At 37.5% G+C, this 18,549-nt stretch overlaps 1 long non-coding RNA gene across 1 annotated transcript in view; it reads left to right on the forward strand.

Moving 5' to 3' along the window:
- Positions 1–17,383, forward strand: part of LOC139793726 (uncharacterized) — a 329,041-nt gene extending 311,658 nt beyond the window's left edge. Inside the window, exon 3 of the long non-coding RNA XR_011724750.1 lies at positions 16,837–17,383. This is a non-coding gene — a long non-coding RNA (uncharacterized lncRNA). The remainder of the gene's footprint in view (positions 1–16,836) is intronic.
- Positions 17,384–18,549: the final 1,166 nt, after the last annotated feature.

Here is an 18,549-nt window from a genome sequence, read left to right on the forward strand (position 1 = left end):
AGCTTTTTACCCATTTTTCTGTAAACCCCTTTATCTTTGTTAAAGTATCTCAGAAACAGTAAATAAAAGATTACACTTAATTATTACACTTAATTATTTTGTTCATCCTCTTTGAATGTGTAGCTAACATCTGCCTCCTCAGTCACCTATTACATGTTACAGAAGGCCACTGCCTACTGTGTAAAGTATTTTGACCTTAATCATATTTCCCTTGAGCTTAATCATATTTCCCCTGTTTTTCTACACTACTATGGAAAAGTGTTGTGCATTTGACTTAAGATATAGATTATTATCTTTATGATATGGATGGTAATTTTCAACAGATTTCTCTCTTTTTTTCTATTGCTGTTTGAACACATTATGAGCATAATTACTTGTAAATAACTTCTGTTTTTGACAATACAGATGCAATACTTTCCTATTTTCCGATTATTTCTTTTAATTCTGTATTGGTTATGTGAACTAACTCTTCATACCTGGCCTGAAGCAGTCTCCTTGCTTGAAGGCTTGCCAGTACTAAGTAAAGCAGGAGGGCACCTCCATGGCTCTCGCCCTGTGCTTCTGCCTCAGCCCATTTTCCTGGCTTGCCTTTAATTGTTGTGCACATAGCCCACAGCTCCCAAATCACTCTCTAAAGATCTGCTGTCATAACCACTTACTGATTATTCCAGGTGTGCTGTTGGCTATCCATATGCAGTAACCCAAGTTACCTACACTTACTTGATCTCTGTAAATTTTAGGGTACTTGTGATCCCTCTCAGTTTCCTACAATGTGCAAATTTAATGTACTTCAGCTTTAGGTAGTCTAGATTCCATTATCCAGATTGCTGATGAAGGTAACAGTGCAGACACTCACAGAGTTGCACTTTGTACAGCTGTCCATTTTGACAGTGAACCATTTGTAACTAGTCTACAGCTGTTCTGTGAATTTTTGGTCCCACACTCTAGAAAGTTTCATCAAATATTTAGTTTTCAGACAGCTGCTCTGAGGCATTTTCAAAAGTTTTAGTTAAGATTTATGGTTTGTCCCTGTCTGCAAAGCCTGTTACACTGCAATGGAAATACATAATTTGGCTTGACATGAATTCTTTTTTTTTTTGAGTGAGCTACCACACATTTCTTTTTGCTTTCCAAATGGTCCAAATTGCTCCAGAATTTTCCCAAATGTATCAAATGGGATAAATTTTACTCAATCAAATAATTATATATTTATGATTTTAGTTAATTACCCCAGAATCACAGATGATAACAAGTGTAAATTCCTCATCATTGATTGGAAATTACTCTGTTTTTTTGGATTTGCCTACTGGTCTCAGTATGTCTGCACAAAGGGAAGTGTAAGTGCGTGCAAGAGAGTAGGTGTACTATCGTTTTCATGGCAGAAACATCCCATCACTCTTCGTTAGAATTTTTTCTAAATATACTGTGATGTCAGCTGATATGGGTAGCTCAGACCATAGCTGAGTGTTGCCAGTGAGTGAAGGGCAGAAGGTAAAGACCTCAGAGTCACTGGCAGTGACAGCAAGTTTGGTTTTTCCTCAGGAGCACAGAAGAGAATATTCAGAAACATCGCTATGCCCCTGTTCTTTGCTGCCTCCTTAGACAACTGCTGGCTTGGCAGAACTTTCCTGTAACTACTATAAGTCTAGAATAGGTCAATACTGAAGTTGATTATCCTCTATTTTAAACTGAACACCAAGACTACTGTCTGAATACCAGTCTGGCATCATTCTCTTTACTTAAACAGCTTGTTTTACATGTTACAGGGAATGGATCCAAAAAAAACAACTGGATAAAAAAGGGAATGACAATTATTTCACAAATGCTAAACAGAAATATCTTTAAATGGAAAGTTCCATCCTATAAAGTAGAAATATATGCATGAATTGTTTATAGTTACATCACTTTCGTTCTAGTTCTCAAAATTACACCATTCAGTGCATTTGATAAGACTCTTGAAGCTAAAAGAAACACAAGGGGATAGTGGAAAAATTCATACTGAGGATTATTTTTGAGTGTTATATAAAAGAATATATTGTTATTGAGAATTTTTTCTAGTCTGAAGTGTAAAGCAAGCAAGCAAGTCTCAAACTCCATGATGTTCTTCAATCCCTTTTTCTTTTTTCAATTACATGTAATTTTTATAAAGTGCTTCTAAAACATCAATTGCCACATTTCAAATAATAAATACCTATTCCTTTTGTAATGCTTAAATAACATTGCCTATATCATAATATAGTCTTTCAAAAGCTCAGTGTGGAACCTGACTGTTAGTTCATGTGATAAAGATTTGCAGAAGACTAATCAGCAAGTCAGAGTAAAAAATTGGAATCTTCAAGAAGAAAGTGGAAATAAATTGTAATAGAAATCAACAATAGAATCAATAGAAACCAAACTATGAAGACTTAAATCTGCAGTAGTTTAATGAACCTGTGGTCCTCTGAAAAGTCCTATCTGGAGCTGAACATAGAAAAGTGGACAGAAGCACTGCCGTATCAGTATTTTTTTCTTGTTTTGAAAATGTCTTTTGGAAGGAGGGATACATCTTTTCCAATAAGACCAAAAGAGATTGTTCTAACTAGGAGTCTGTAGTTGCACAGTGGTTATTTGTGCTTCTCATATGAGGACTCATTATTGTTGCCTTCTTGCATGAGTGAGTATTGTGATATCAGGACTTTCAACCTTGCAAATAAAAAAGTGAAGATTTCCTAAAGGCTTACAGCAGCAAAATAGAAAGAAAAGGCATACAAAATATATTTTAAAGTCTGAATAAAGGTACCTTGTACTTCAATAAGAAAGTAGCGTGCTTGCTTTTAAATAAGAAATTACCTGAACTATTTGAAAATGAACATCATTGCCAAAATAACTTCCAAAAAATGAACATTAGCTTGCAAATGTACCTCTCTGACATTTCTCCTTTCCCCTTGCTAAAGGCTATATTACGTTGTGGTTTTTTTTTTTTTCCAGTGCACTGTATCTTCCTAGATTTACCCATCAGCTTCATTATTATTCTTGCAACTCTTTCTGATACCAGTTGTGCCAACATTTCAGCGCAGATCAACTGTGTAGCCACAAAGGATTCTTCCCTTGTGTTTTTTTAACTGGCATACATTTTATTATGGATTTATTTTTAATTCTCTGAAGCCCAAATGTGCTTCTGCTAGAATTACTTAATCTTTCTCTTGGATATTCAATTTCTATTTTTGATGGCATACCTTCTGTGTTGTCCCAGTGAAAACACGACTGGCATTTTAAGTGACGGTACCTTTCTCCATAGAAACATAGAATAACTCAGGTTGGAAGGAACTTCAGAGGGTCTCTAGTCCAAACTACTCAAAGTAGGGTCAGCTGTGATGTCAGACCAAATTTCTCAGTGTTTGCTCTCCCTTCCCTCATTGACATCATTATTTTAGTAGATTTCAGTACTCTTTTATTATTTGTATTTTTTTTCTAGACAATTTTAACACAATTTTTGGCTTCCAAATTTGAATATGTAGTAAAATCATCCATAATGCTTCAATTGTTCAGAAAGATTTTATCTAGAATATTCATTACTGATGGAGCGGAAGCTTATGTTGCACTTTTCACTGGTTGTTTTGTCAAGTAAGGTACATTTAAGTGTGAGTAATCCCATCATTTGGACTACTTTGCCTGTGCATAACAGGGAAACCGCAAGGTACCACAGTGAACAGACCGATAACTGAAATACATTTAACTGTTCAAAAGCACAAAATAAGACGTGAATCAAAATTAGATATATAAAGGGACAAAAAATCTCCTATCTTAAAATACCATAATGGAAAAAATTTCTGCTGTTTTTCTCTACAAAAGGTTGTGCGTATTTAATAAATGATAATTCCACCCATGACCTAAATGGTTCATTGTACTCTTGCGTAAATTACAGCTGAAAGAGGTACTGCTATAAGTGGGAAGGAGAAAGAGAGAAGAAACCTAACTGTCTAACCCAGTTTTTACCTGCTAGTGATATGGGTCATGTTTTTATATAAGTTAATGTTTACCCTGGAACAAGCACAGGAGGCCCGTGCATGAATTCAAGAGAAAATCACCGGTGGGGTGTTTCTCTGTTGACCAGAAGAGGATTTGATTTTGTTGCAACAGAAGAAACAAAGAAACATCTTCAGATCATTCAGAGAAAACTACCATCCACTCAGTTCTATACCATGCAACACTGAAAGCTTGAAGAAAAAAATACTGTATTTTATTTTCCTTAGCCATTGAGTTCATTAGCTTTAATTTCCTTTTCCTTTCATGTCTGAGGCTGCCCTCTTTATAATTTTTTAATTCCAACCTCTGTTGCAAACCCCTTGAAAGGGAACTTGTTGATGAAAATGCGGAACGATGTTTGCAGTTTGCCAAAGTGAGATGTCTGTCACTATAAAAGCTGTACCATGAAGTGGTGAAAGAAAGCCAATACATACTAAGCTTTTTAAGATAAAACTAAAGTAAAAAAGGGGAGGGAAATTTGTAAAGTAAACCTGGCAAGATTGAATCTTGTTTGTTTGGTGTTAAATTTTCGGGTGTCTGGTCTATGTAACAAACAGTTTAGGAAGGTATTGAGAAAATAATCTTTCTTTACAGACATCTACCAACACAAATTACACTGTCACTGAGGGAGGATTTAGTGCCTGCACCTTTTAAAATATGTTTTTTTCTACTTATACAGGCCCTCCCTGGATCACTTACAACAGGTTATAATCATTGTGCAGTGGCATCACAGAGAATAAACCTGTTAGAACCGAAATATGCTCATTCAGTCTCTGTCCTCAAGTGGTGTCATTTGATAACTCATTTCAAAATGGGAACTGACATCTCATCTTTCCGTTTCTCCTCATCAATTCTTTTTCTTCATTCATACGTTGATATTCAGAGGGAATTGCATTTTACTTTAGTTTTGATGTCTCCTGAAGCTGTCTTAGAGATAAAGGGGTAGCTGAAGGTACAGAGTCTTGGCTTTGCCCTCATAAAAAGGCAAAGTTAATTTTGTGACAAATTGAGCTCTCTACAATTTGCATGAGGGCAAAAAAAACAGGACTGAAGTTTATCTGTTTTCAGTTTTGGTTGCTTAGATGTTGAAGTGTTGGTAAGAACAGTGAAAGCTTGAACAACAGATACAGGATTTCACTGCAGATTTGGAGAAAGAATTTAATGAGGTCTGCTCTGGTGTAATTTTCTCCTTTTCAACCTGAGTTTCCATGGCTTCTTTTCTTATCCAAATTTAGCACCCAAAAATATGTATCCCAAGTTATTATTTCAACTTGAAAAATATTCACTACAAAAAAAAAAAAAAAAAAAAAAAAAAAAAAAAAAAAAAAAGTCTGGTATGATTTTTAATGCTGGAAAATGAGCTTTATTTTAAGTATGTAAATAGGCAGTCTGCATGAGCCTCCCAGAGCTGAAATACTTTAGTTAGGTGTGTAGTTATTGTGTATTCTCTCTCTAGGTATTGGGGAGAGAGTGGCTCCAGATAAAGACCATTTAGTCCTCTTCATATCTGAATTACCTTAGTGGACCTGTCTCTGTCTACAGATGAAGGATTGACTCCAGTTTCAGTAGCCTCCCTGAAGAAGATGCCTACAGTACAATGAATTTGTGTCGTGTTGTAGAACTGAGTGCAGAATGATAATTAGTGAGTGGAGATAATGGGGAAACTTTATTTTTCAAAACCAAATGTTAACCTGGAAAAATAAAAACCAAATCTAGGGTAATAAAAATTTAGAGGGCATTTTCAGAAGTCTTGTTTTCGTCTCTTGTGTGACAGTTAATGAGGATTAGTGTAGATGCTAGATTGTCTCCTTCTTGGTCATGCTTATAAATCACTGTTAAAAGGAGTTGCTGATGTTGGAACAACTAAAAACTCCTTAAAACCTTTACTGTGAGGACCTATTGATGCAGCTGTGAAAAATAGATTTAGATTCTGCTTTGAAGCAATGTGTGTCTTTACCTTTTTTTTTTTATTATTTTGGGGTGGGGGGAAAATCCAGTACAAAAGCAGCTTCAGTTGTAATAGTTTTGGGTTTTTTTTCATGTATAAAACCCCCACATTTTTAATTTCTTTATTTGCTCCTTACAAAGTACAAAGCTGAGTCACAGGATGTTGTGGCTGTGTAACCATAAAGCCCAATGGGCTGGTTTCAGTGTAAGCTGACGCTGGTTGTAGGTTATACGTGTGTCACAAAGATTTGAGTTCTCAATTCAGATAGCTGGCTGAATAAGAATGCTTAGAAAAGGATCTTCAGTCAGAAGAACTGTTGAGTTTCATAGAATCATAGAATCATAGAATTAGCCGGGTTGGAAGGGACCTCAGAGATCATCTAGTCCAACCCTTGACCCACCAGAGCAGTTGCTAGACCATGGCACTGAGTGCCACATCCAGTCTTTTTTTAAATGTCTCCAGGGACGGAGAATCTACCACCTCACCGGGCAGTCCATTCCATAGCCTAATCACCCTCTCCGTGAAGAAATTCTTTCTAATATCTAACCTAAACCTCCCCTGGCACAACTTAAGACTGTGTCCTCTTGTCTTGTTGAAGGTCGTCTGTGAAAAGAGTCCAGCTCCCACTTCGCTACAGCCTCCTTTCAGGTAGTTGTAGACAGCAATGAGGTCTCCCCTGAGCCTCCTCTTCTTCAGGCTGAACAGCCCCAGCTCTCTCAGCCTCTCCTCATAGGGCCTGTGCTCGAGTCCCTCGAGTTTGTCTGTGGATGTTGTGCTAATTTTAATGTATTCCCCGACTCCTCCTCACGGGCATTCAGCTGGACTGGAGACTGTGCAAGGAAGTAGAGATTATGCTTCTCTGTGCTACTAAGAACAAAAATAGTTATGTTTTTTTTAAACTGGACAGATGAAAAGGGAGAGTTCTACACAGTGCAAAAGCCAACACCACAAATGCCTAAGCAGTTACACTTATATTTGGGAAAGAAAAATAGGGAGATTCCACTGAGATTGCAAGGGACTTTCAAACTTGAAAGACTGATGCCAGCTGCAGTAGTATAAATAATATGCATAATAATTTTTAATAGACTTACTCTGTTTCCTTTGAGCAACCTGGTCTAGTGGAGATGTCCTTGGGCTTGGAACTAGATGATCTTCATAAGGTCCCTTCTAACCATTAAACCTCTTTTTGTTTCAAATCATTGCAAGAAAAATGAGAAATAAATTATGTGGTGTGAAATCACTTGGTGCCAAGAGGATACTGATATTGTGCATAAAAAATTCATATAAACTTTAACCATCAAAACTTTTAAAAATACTTCATTATTAAATATTCATTGGTGTCACTCTAATTTATATAATTCTCTCAGAAAGCAATAACAGAGCCACAACAATTCAGGCCAAAAGACTTTCTTTTATATACTACATTTATTAGTGTTCATAGAAGAAAGAACAATAAATAAAGGGACTTTCCCAACTGTAATGCACAGAACATTGAAATTGTGGCTTTTCCTCTTCCTTTTCCTTTGTTAGTTACAGTGGAGAAGCAAAAGTGGGGGTGGAGTACTTCCTTCTCTACTCCAGGATCTTCCATCGTGTGTAGGAAATTCAAATATAAAATTACTGTTGAGAAACTAACTGACTTAGTGCAGGAAAACGAGTAAATGAATCAAAGCATTCTTGGTTGCATTTAATAAAGTTTATGCTCTAGAATATGCAGTTCAACAAAAAAGAAGGAAATCTACAATTAATAGATTAATAAGTCATAACAACCAATATAGTCCTTTAAAATAAAAAGTTCTGCTAAAGATAATTTCGAGGCCATCTAAGTCAACATATAATTCATTTTTATAATGTGACATGGAAAACAAAGGCTGATGGGAGATCCTTGTACATATTCTGGCTATAATTTTTTCCCTACAGTAGGATTTAAAATACATTAGAAGATGCTTAGGCTCAATGTTTTAATTTGGCTTTTGATTAGATTGACCTAATTGAAGGCAAAAGTAAAGCTAGTAAAAATTTTAGAGGAAATTGCTGGAGGAATTTTGAAACATTTAAGAGGGTCAAAAGTCTCAGACAATATCCTATTGGTTCAGTACGATACTGAAATAATCATTGCATGCATTCTGTTTTAATAAAGCGTAACATCATGAGCAATATTACTTTAGAGACATCTTTCAATTGGAATTGTTTTATTGCACCGTCCACGCATATAGAAAAAGATGAGATCTGCCCCAACTACCTCAATTTTAATATATTAATTGTCAATACCTTCCATATTTCTTTCAGATCCTATTCAGTGTGCAGGGATTATTTTTCATTAGTTTTAATTCTAAAATTGCAGTTCAATAAAAACTTTCCTAGCTATGGAATATCTGAGTATGGAAACACTATAATAGCTATATATATGCCTTTGGGTTTTCAGCTGTAAATGCAGCAAAGCTTTTTGGTTTCCAGAAATTGCCAGAAGCAGGGGGAAAAAAGGTCATATCTCGTTTTAATAACCCTCATCATCATTCTTCTATGGCTGCAAGGACATATTTATTTATACGTGCTCCACTTTTTTCTCTGCTCTACGCCAATTTTTACTCCTCAAAATAGCCATTTCATTTTCAAAGAGAGATCTCAGAAAATCGAAACTTTTTTATAGTTGACCTACAGTGCTTATAAATCAGGATCACCCAGGCAATGAAGAAAAGAGAGAAATGTATACATTAAAAATGGAACTCTATAAAAATAGAGCTAAGAACATCTATCAGTACAAGAAGTCCTTCAAATACTGGAAGCATCAATAATGTACTTCTCTACTGGACTCAATATGCTCAAAACAGAGAGCAGGCATCACTTTGCCAATACTGAAGGCCAAGATCACAAAGAACATAAAAAATTATTTGTTCATTTTCATTCAGCAGTACAGTGACAGAACTTGACCAATTTTTAGTTGTTCAGATGTCTTGTTTGAGGCAGAGTTGATTGTAAGGCAATGAAGCTCACTGGAGAAATAGTATTTCTGGAAAAATGTCCAAACACAAGGAATCCTGTTTTGTTTCTTGGTTTTGCTGCTGAACAGCATCACTTGTTCTTGGAACATTAGGCCCCTTTGCTTACACTGTGGTTCATGCACCCCAGTGTCTTTATTTTTTCCCTGCTTAATAGGTGATAGCACCCACTTTTATAGATTGTGACACAGAAGTGTTCCCTATTGCTTGAAATCTGTAAATAAGCATATGCTAGTTTGAAGGAATTAATCCTATAAACCTATCACCCTTTAAGACTCCTTTTCCTCTTCTCACACCCTGGGTAACTGCAGTAGGTGGTTATACCACTCAGGAACTATCCTTATAGGACTATAGCTGTGCCATCAAGAAGACCATGGTCTTCTTCATTAAGATTCTTACCCTTATGAGGAGTAACAGTTTTAAATTGGAAGAAAGTAGATTTATATTAGATATTAGGAAGAAATTCTTCAGTTGTGAGGGTGGTGAGGCACTGGAACAGGTTGCCAAAGGAAGTTGTGTCTGCCCCAACCCTAGAAATATTCAAGGACAGGACATTGAGCAAGCTGGTCTGGTGGAAGGTAACCCTGCCATGGCAGGGGTCTTGGAACTGGATGACCTCTGAAGTTTCTTCCAACCCAAATGATTCTATGATTCTACTCTATGATTTCTCTGCTGAGATGAACTGTGCTTTCCTTCTAAATGATGTACTTCTTTCTTGGTTAGGCTAGGCTAGAGGCTGTCCAGCTTGCTGATTAGGCTTTAACTGGCCCTTGCTGGGGTCACTGGTGCTGCCACCAGAGCAAAGAGTTCAGTGTGGGAGAGCTAGAAGTTTTTCAAACACGGCTGTGTTGGAGCTGTGCTGTGGATGTCAGTACTGTGTAAGAGAACTGGTTGTTCCTAATTTGCTCTCTGCAGATGCCTGGAAGTGAGAGGTCTTCTCTCAACTGGCTCGTCTGTGTCTAACTGGAGAGAAGAGTCAAGGCTGTCTGAGACCTGAGTTTCCTGACCACTCAGTGCTCAGATGTCAACTTCTGAAGACAGAATCATACAGTGTCTCCCTCAGCTTTTAGCCTTCCACCACTAAAAGAATAGTAGCAGAAGCAAGCTCAGAATGCATTACACAGGTCTAGGAAGACCTTTTGTGGAGTGGGCAAAGCGATTGCAGGCAGCCTGCCCTGCCTTCAGTGTCTATTTGTACTTAAATGTCCCTTGTACAATTCACTGTCCCTACAGCTAGGGATAATCTAGTTTTGAGACATCATTGTTTCTGTAGTAGGTATGTGATGGGACAGCAATAGAAAATGAGGCAAATTTCAAGGCTCTCATTTACTAAGACCTAGAGAAATTAACTTTGGCAGTCAGTCATTCTATTAGAGTAACCAGTGTAAGACTGGATGCCAGAAATGATAATGTTAGCTGTATGAATTTAAAAGGAAGTAGTTATGAGATGGTGATTTTTTGTTTTTTTTTTTTTTTTACCAGGAAGACTTAATGCCTAATAATCCAATTCACTCTCATCAAAAAATGAGATAATTATCTCTAATTGTCTCCTCTGGGGCTATGATTTTGTTATCATATAGAGACTATGTGTTCTTAAAGCTAGTCATTGTTAAATACTAATCAGATCACATATGACAGTTTCCATGACAGTCTAATCAAACACTAGCTCTTAAGTCAGAAATATGAAATAATTTAGGCTATTTATTTTAATTGCTTGTATGCTAATTAGTCAAATGTCTATCCCAAAGTAGTGATTATATTAGTCAATATTCCTCTCTCCCATACACACACACACATCCACAGATTCACTAACTCTTTAATAAAGTAAAACTTCTCCTGTGAATATCATCAGATTTAAAAAAGACCAACTGTTAAGCAGGGTATTTTTAACCATTCTGCACAGTCATATTATTTTTGCTGAACCTTCAGTACTGTATTTCCATAAAGTAGGAACTACTTAAACTATGAATCTTTCCCAGTTACCTTTTAGTATATTTTATAATACATGGTATGTCCTGTGACATTTAAATAATTTTAAATGTATGGATGATTTAAATGTAAAACATCTTTTGAGTTCTTAATAGTCTAAATATCTACTAATTAATTTATAATCATTCTCTTTGGCTCTCAAGTTCACTACTCTAATGATGTTACATCACGTCTTGGCTTCGTGAATGAAGATTTCAGAAGGTCTCTCCCCACGCTTGCCGCAAGCGCGCTGGTGGCTGATGAGGCCAATGTGGGACAGGCAGTGGGGTTGCAAAAGGCCCAGCAGAAAGTCTCCTGTGAGGGGACAGCCAAGGCACGGCTCTTTCTGTGCTGTCTTTTCTCCTCCAGACTGATTCTACTGTGTTCTCAAAGGAGGCAGCAGCATTATGAATGGTGTTTCCATGTCTCACAGCTGGAGGCCAGAGTGGAGCACTGCTGGCAGTCAGTATGGCCAGAACTGAGGGATTGTTTCAGGGAGTCCCTGTATCTCCTCTTTGGGGCTCCTTTTTTGGGGCAGAGCACAATCTTAGGGAGGGGGTGATACTTCATCCTGGAGATGTGCCCTGCCCAGCACAGCTGCATCCTCAGTATCATGGCCTCAGTACTGGTGACCCGTGCCTGTTCAAGGACAGGAACATTGGTCACGGGGTCAGCCCCGTGGATGTTTAGGGTTGTACGGAGGCAGCACTGATGGAAGCGTTCAAGGAGTTGCAGGTAGTGGCGGTAGATGACCCATGATTCAGAACCATATAAAAGAGTAGACAGTACAATGGATCTGTAGACACTGATCTTTGTACTTTTCTTCTGAATGCTCTGTATGCCTTTGCTAATCTGTTGTCTCTCTCTTTGTCAATCTTGGCATCTGAGGAAATAATGCATCCCAGAGAGCTGAACAGCTGGACTGACTTAAGCTCTGATTTGCCTATGTTGATGTGGGAATGATGGAAGCCTTCCTGTCATCCTGCAGGCTGGTAGAGAACTTCTTCAAGTTGACTTCCAGCCCAAATTGACCTGCAGCCTCTGCAAAGCAGGATGGTATGTGCTGCAGAGCTGCTTCTGTGTTAACAATGACCGTGGCATCATCAGCAAAAAGCAACTCTGGGACGTGGTGATTTAGGGTCTTTGTGTGGGCTTTCAGTCCCCTCAGGTTGAATGGGCTCCCATCAGTACCATATCAGGTGTAAATGCCATTTTCTTCATCAAGGTCTGCTGTGGCCCTTTGGAGCATCATGTTGAAGAAGATTGTGAATAGAGTGGGTATGAGAATGCAGCCTTGTTTCACACCATTGATTATTGGGAAGGATTCAGAGAGTGCATCAGCATATGTGACTTGGCTCCTCTGATCCTCATGTAGCAGGATGATCATGTTGAGGAACTTGGGGGGGCATCCTAATCATTCCGAGGTTTGTAATGAACTTGCTGGAGACCAGCTCTGGGTATCATGGCAGACAGAAAGCTGTAAGTGAGCCAGCAGCATGTCCTGGCATTAAAGATGGTCAAAAGCATCCTGGGCTTAGCCAAGAGACCACAGGAAGGAATCATACCCCTCTATTCATCACTTAGACCACAATTTACATCTAATTTTGCTGCCCTCAAATTGGTCATGTACAAGAAAGGCATTGGTAAACTGGAGTGGGCTCAGGGAAAGCTACCAGGATGGCTGGAGCTGCTCAGTTAATATATCAGAAATAAATTTTCTCAACATTTTTAGTTTCAATGTAGTTTCAATATTTTTGGTACATAACTGAACATACTTTTTTACAGTGATACCAGTTGTTTCATAAAAAAGTGTCCACGCTTCTTAGTATGCAAGTTCTTTATGTATCTCATAAGAGTTCAATGTAAACTAACAGCTAGTGCTCCTTTGACAAAAAACACCATGTAAACATTCAATTTTTTAGTTAAAAAAGGAAACTTTTTCTGAGCACCAGAAAAATTGCTGGTCACTCTTATGCTGTGTGGAATTTAAGATGTGCAAAGAAATCACATATGTTGTGGTATATGTTCTGAACAGTTTCCATAGTGTGAAGCACTACAGGGAATTAGCTTAGCAGAGCACCGAACCCCTTATTCAGCTCTAGTTGTTGATAATGCATTACCTCTGAAAGCAGATAGACATTTTCTTGGTACCTCAATAAGTAGCAGCTTCAGAGCAGATCACTCCTAATTTTCACACGGACATACAACAGGTCATCTGTTTCTGCTTCAAGCATTTTTGCATCCCTTCGAAATGGAATTACTCTTCCCCCTCCCTCCCCCCAATTATTTTAAAAACAAGACAAATGAATAACCTAATTCAGAACAGAGAGTCCTCACTGTGCTTGTATAAGTGGCTTTAAATGCATGCAAGCATGCTCCAGAAACATTGATGGTTAGCTCACTCATTATGCTGATTGACAGTAAAACATCAGGAAAAGCAGCTATCTGTGACCATTTTGTAAAGAGAAGTACTCTCTGTATGTAGCTGTCTACATGTATCTTGGCATTTTGGCACAATATCTAAATTACTAATGAATGAAATGCAGTTCTAATGAGCACAGTAGCATTGGTTCTGACAAAGCATTCGAAAACAAATGGAAGATCAGAGAACCTCAGCTCAAGTAGTGCATTGCCACAAGTTTTATCTGCATAAGTTTTTTCTCTTTTTGTTTGTCTCCCTGCCTCCCTTCGTTCCCCTCTCTGCTTCCTTCTGGTATTTCTTTTTATTTCAAAACTTCTTGAAAAATAGTGTTAACCTTTCTTCCCCCCCCCCCCACCTTTTTTTTTTTTTCTTTTTAAACTTGTTAAATATTTATGAATCTAGAAGCCTTTCAGTGTCTCCTTTTTGTCAAGATTTTTGTTTTGCTTTGTGCTTCCAGAAGGAACTAAAACTCTACCAGAAGCTGTTCTCAGAATCATAGGATTTTTGGTAGAGGTTAAGCAGGTAATATTGTTCAGGATGTTTGGTAATGTAGGGAAACCAGTCTGAAAAGCAAGTTTGTCAATGTAAAAGCTTGCAAAATCATTTTTGGAAGTATACAATTAATATGCTAAAGAGATTAGTCTCTTCACTGGTTTGAGAAAATGAGACAAAGCAAGTTCCAGAAGATAATTTCAGTGTCAATGAAATCTAGAATTGCACAGCTTTACCATTAATTAGGAAAAAACATCATGAATTTTTTAATGAAAGCTCTACTAGCAAAATGAACACTGTCCTTCACTTTGGGCAATTGAGCAAAAAAATAATTGACAGCTTAAGTCAAGGCCAAGTAAAAGTGCCAGCAAAAATGGAATTTCAGGGAACTGTAGAATCACAGAAATGAACTCCATTTATTCAGAGATCTGAACCATGGTGATCACTTTATTAAATCTGCAGGACATCTTGGAGCACTGTCGGTTGAGGTTATGAGCTGTATACTTATATTTCCATTAATGTTAGGAATTATACTTGCCATGAACACCAGAGATCTCGAAGGACTGCATGTCTGCTGGTTTTGAAACATCAGTATCGTAAGTCTCTTTCTCATACATTATGGTGTGATAAATCTGTGTCTGTTCAAGAAAGCAATAGCAACTAACAACCCAGAGAAATAGTGTTGATATAGATCAATGGATGATACTTGTCTGTACTTGTGAGCCAAATTTTAGAAGGCCAAATATGCAGCTTCTGGATTTATCTGCATTTGCTATTGTTGTTGCTTATACATAAAAAAAAAAATTGTATAATGTGAGTGAAAAACATGTTTGATTTGTACTCAGTTTGGGGAAGGAAGTATTCAAAAATAAAACAGCAAGTGCTCTGCAAATGCAATTTGTACACAGAATTGTAATTTCAAAAGTTTCCAATGAGAGTAATCAAACTCTTCAGATGAAGGTTGAATTTAATAATAGGCCATAGTTTAAATGATTCTTAATGTATTCATTTCCTAAATGGGAAGATGATCTTTTTTGGGACTCACTTGTGGATTATTTTTGGAACCAATTTTTCTGACTTCATAATTTTTTTTTGCAACAGCTATATAAAATTCTGCCATACACATATGCCAAGAGACAAACAGTCTAAAAAATTACATCCCAGATGAAAACTTTGAAAAATAGGAGATAAAAAGCAAAGCTCTGAGGTAGATGTATAATTCCTTGCCAGCTTCCTTGTTTTCTTTTTAGTGGTTAGTTGTTTATATATATTTTTATGCATTTATGTTCATCTTTCAAAATGGTACTACAGTGGTTCTACCTCTCTGCATTCTTCATAAGCAGCATATGGAAAATCCATATAACGCAAAATGGAAGCTTTGGGTACTGTAATCCTCCTATACCTGTCTTCCAGATCATTCACATCCAGATCAGCTAGACTTCCAAAGTGTCAGATGAAGGTGTTCTATGCTTTATTTTCAGTTTCTACTACACAGTGTTGTGGTAGAGAGAGAAAAAGATATGTTGGCTTGGCATCATGCAGGGCTGACCTAGCTCAGGTTGGGCATGAGTTAGGCTCAGGTGATGTAGTGTAAGTGCAGACTAAAGGGAGTCTAAAAAGCAAGTGCCCACCCTAGAAAATAGTGTGAAGTAGACTAGAGGCCACATGTTGGTGTCTTCTACTACCAGTGAACAGGTTTGGGAGGGTGAGCATACGATCTCAAATTGTCAGCTAATTTGGTACACTACAGTTTCGTGGTTTTATCAGCAAGGAAAAAGTGACAATACGTAGCCCTTCTAGCCTGCAGCTTTGTTTCTGAGGCCAGTCGAGAAGAATAACAATAAAAACTTTAGTTTTTCTTGTGTTATTTTTTTCAAAGAAACTATAACTATGTAGGCAGTTATGAGGGGAAAACAAAATGAACAGTATTCAATTTGCATTATTTTAGAAGATTCTGTTGGCAGTTAAAATTGTGAATGTGCTAGCTGTTTATTTAGTGCAACACCAGTAGCTTTTTGCAGACATAACAAAAAATATGAATGAGAAAAATGGTTAAAGCTCTTGATGTGGGATAAATGGACACAGGTGCACTGAGCAACATCCCCTGAAATACCCACATATGGCTATATGGTATGGCATAGAAAACTGAAGAATTATCCAAACTTGTTTTGTGCAAAAGAAAATACATTCAAATGCTAGGTGAATTTGATGATAAATAGGATGATATTCACCAGTATTTATCCCTCTGATACAGTTAAGGACAAAACAATTAGAGGAGAAAGTTAAATTGTTTAGCATCAAACATGCATTTATTTGTCCCCTAAGTTTTGTTCTAGGTAACAGCTCAATTGCTTCCCCAGATAACTGGTAGCGTTATAGGAAAGGACAGAGGCAGAACTGGCCAGCTGAGGCCTAGAAGTGAAACATGAGCAGCCTCCATGTTTCCTTGCCTCCAGTGACAGATTCAGGCTGTGTACACTTAGCTGGAGGGATCTGACAGAGCTCTACTGCATAATTCTGTTTAAATGTTATGATGCATTATTTGCAGCTAAAATTTTCCACAAGACTTGCCTCAAAACAGTTTAAGGTTTCCATAGCATGAACCTGTCGTTGAAAAGGATTGATCCAAGTCAAGTCAAAGCACTGTAATACATTTATAGCCTGGGGAAATACAATTGTGCTGCAAACTCTTGGGAAAAGAATCTACTGCTTCCAGATTATAGACAAGGCACAAACTGAAAATCACAAGCTTATTATTCTAAGTTTGGGATTCAACATTGTCATGGTTTAACACTGGCTTGGCAATTAAACCAAATAAGAGGTGCTCTCTATTAATCCCTCTCCCTGATAAAGAAAGGAGAGAGAATAAGGGAGAGACACTTACGGGTTGGAAACTAAACTACACAGCTGTAATGAAACAGTAATGATAAAAAGGACAAATTCCTAAATATATACAAATATACAGGAAAATTGATGCCACGTTCCTCCCCACTTCCCTCCAGTAACTCTCACGTCACCACCGAGGCTGCAGGGCAGCCCTGGGAAAGTCCAGGCTGGACTCCTGGAGTTGGCAGCAGTAGGGAACTGGAGGCAGGAACACACAGATTCAGGCTGGCACGGATCAGGACCACAGGCAGAGGAATGGATGGAATCCTCCCAGGATGCCAAAGCAAACAGGGACAGGGGAAGACGGGGAAGCAGGAAGGGGTTTGACCCTCATGATCCCTCAAATTTATACTGAGTATGATGTGTATGAGATGGAATACTCTGGTCAGTTCTGGCATCTATCTTGTCTGTTCCTCCCCAAAGGAGGGGTTCAGGTGTGACCTCTTTACTCTTCTCCTTCCAGAGGGCAAAATGTTCCTCAGAGCTGAGCAGTGTCATTGGATCTGCATCCCAGTCTCTAGCAGTAACTATAAAAATTGAGTGTTATCAGTCCTAGAAGCAGACACTGACTGAGAAACTTGCTGTTAATTTCAGCAAGTACAGCTACTTACAAGAGACTTAGCTGAAAGCAAAAGTTCAAGACAGAAAATTGCCTTTATCCTGGCCCAAACCAGGACAAAAGTTTCTATTCAAAATTAATTTACTGAAGGTATAGAATTTAATTCAGAAGAAGAATTCTGAAATATCTGAGCCAGGAACCTAAACTTCATGTTAGATGCAGGTGACATAGTAAAATACAGCTATAACGAACATGTACTACATGCATACCAATTTATATGCTTTCAATTAAAACTGAAACTACAGTATTTTCAGAACAGTAAGAATTTAATTTTAAGTTGGTAAAGCTTTGTAAGTTCCATCAATACAAGAAATATTTTCGAGTTACATGCAAAAGTTATCCCAGAATTGTTTCATAAATAATTGTTTTTGTTTTGGTAACCTCTTACCAGCACTTCAGCAGCCTCAAAATAAGAAAGACAACTGTATCACAGAATCATTCTGGTTGGAAAGGATCTTTAAGACAGTTTAGTCCAACCATAACCATAACTCTACTAAGTCCAGTGTTTAAACCATTTTCTTCAGCACCACATCTCTAAGTTTTTTAAACACGTCCAAAGATAGTGGTTCAGCTACCTCTCTGGCCAGCCTGTTCCAGTGTTTAATTACCCTCTGAGTGAAGAAGTTTCATATCAATTAATCATACAGCAGTTAACTATCACAAATCAAATATTAGATGTAAACCTCCAACTTCAGAGTTCTCGTTTAAGTAGCAAATAAAAATGACATAGACATCTGTTCCTCTGTGTATTCTTTAAGGTGTCATTAATTTTAATTATGTTTATCATGCTCTATGAGCAGTTCAAATAAGTGCTGAGCAATGAATATAACAAATTATTAATGTCACTGTCATAATTCAAAGACAGATGGAAATGCACATACATTTGTTCTTTTAATTTTCATGGTCTATTGTCAAAATGAAGATTATGCTAAGTGTTCTTTTGGGAAATATTAATTAGTCCAAATTCCATCAGTAGTAATGAAGTTAAAAGTCTCTAATTACATGAGTACTTTGGGATGACTACATTATACTAAAACCACAGTGGATTGTACAGAGTGAAAGGAGGCAGTCTGATTGTTGGCTCGGAGCAAAATACTGCAAAACAGAGTATCTGATTTCTAATCATGGCTCTTGAGGTGTAATCACAAAACCATCTTCTGCGATGATGATGTTTGTTTTTCTACTTCTGACACTGTCAAATGAGTAAATA

Source organism: Heliangelus exortis, chromosome 2 (assembly GCF_036169615.1).
Source record: "Heliangelus exortis chromosome 2, bHelExo1.hap1, whole genome shotgun sequence".
NCBI classification, from domain to species: domain Eukaryota; kingdom Metazoa; phylum Chordata; class Aves; order Apodiformes; family Trochilidae; genus Heliangelus; species Heliangelus exortis.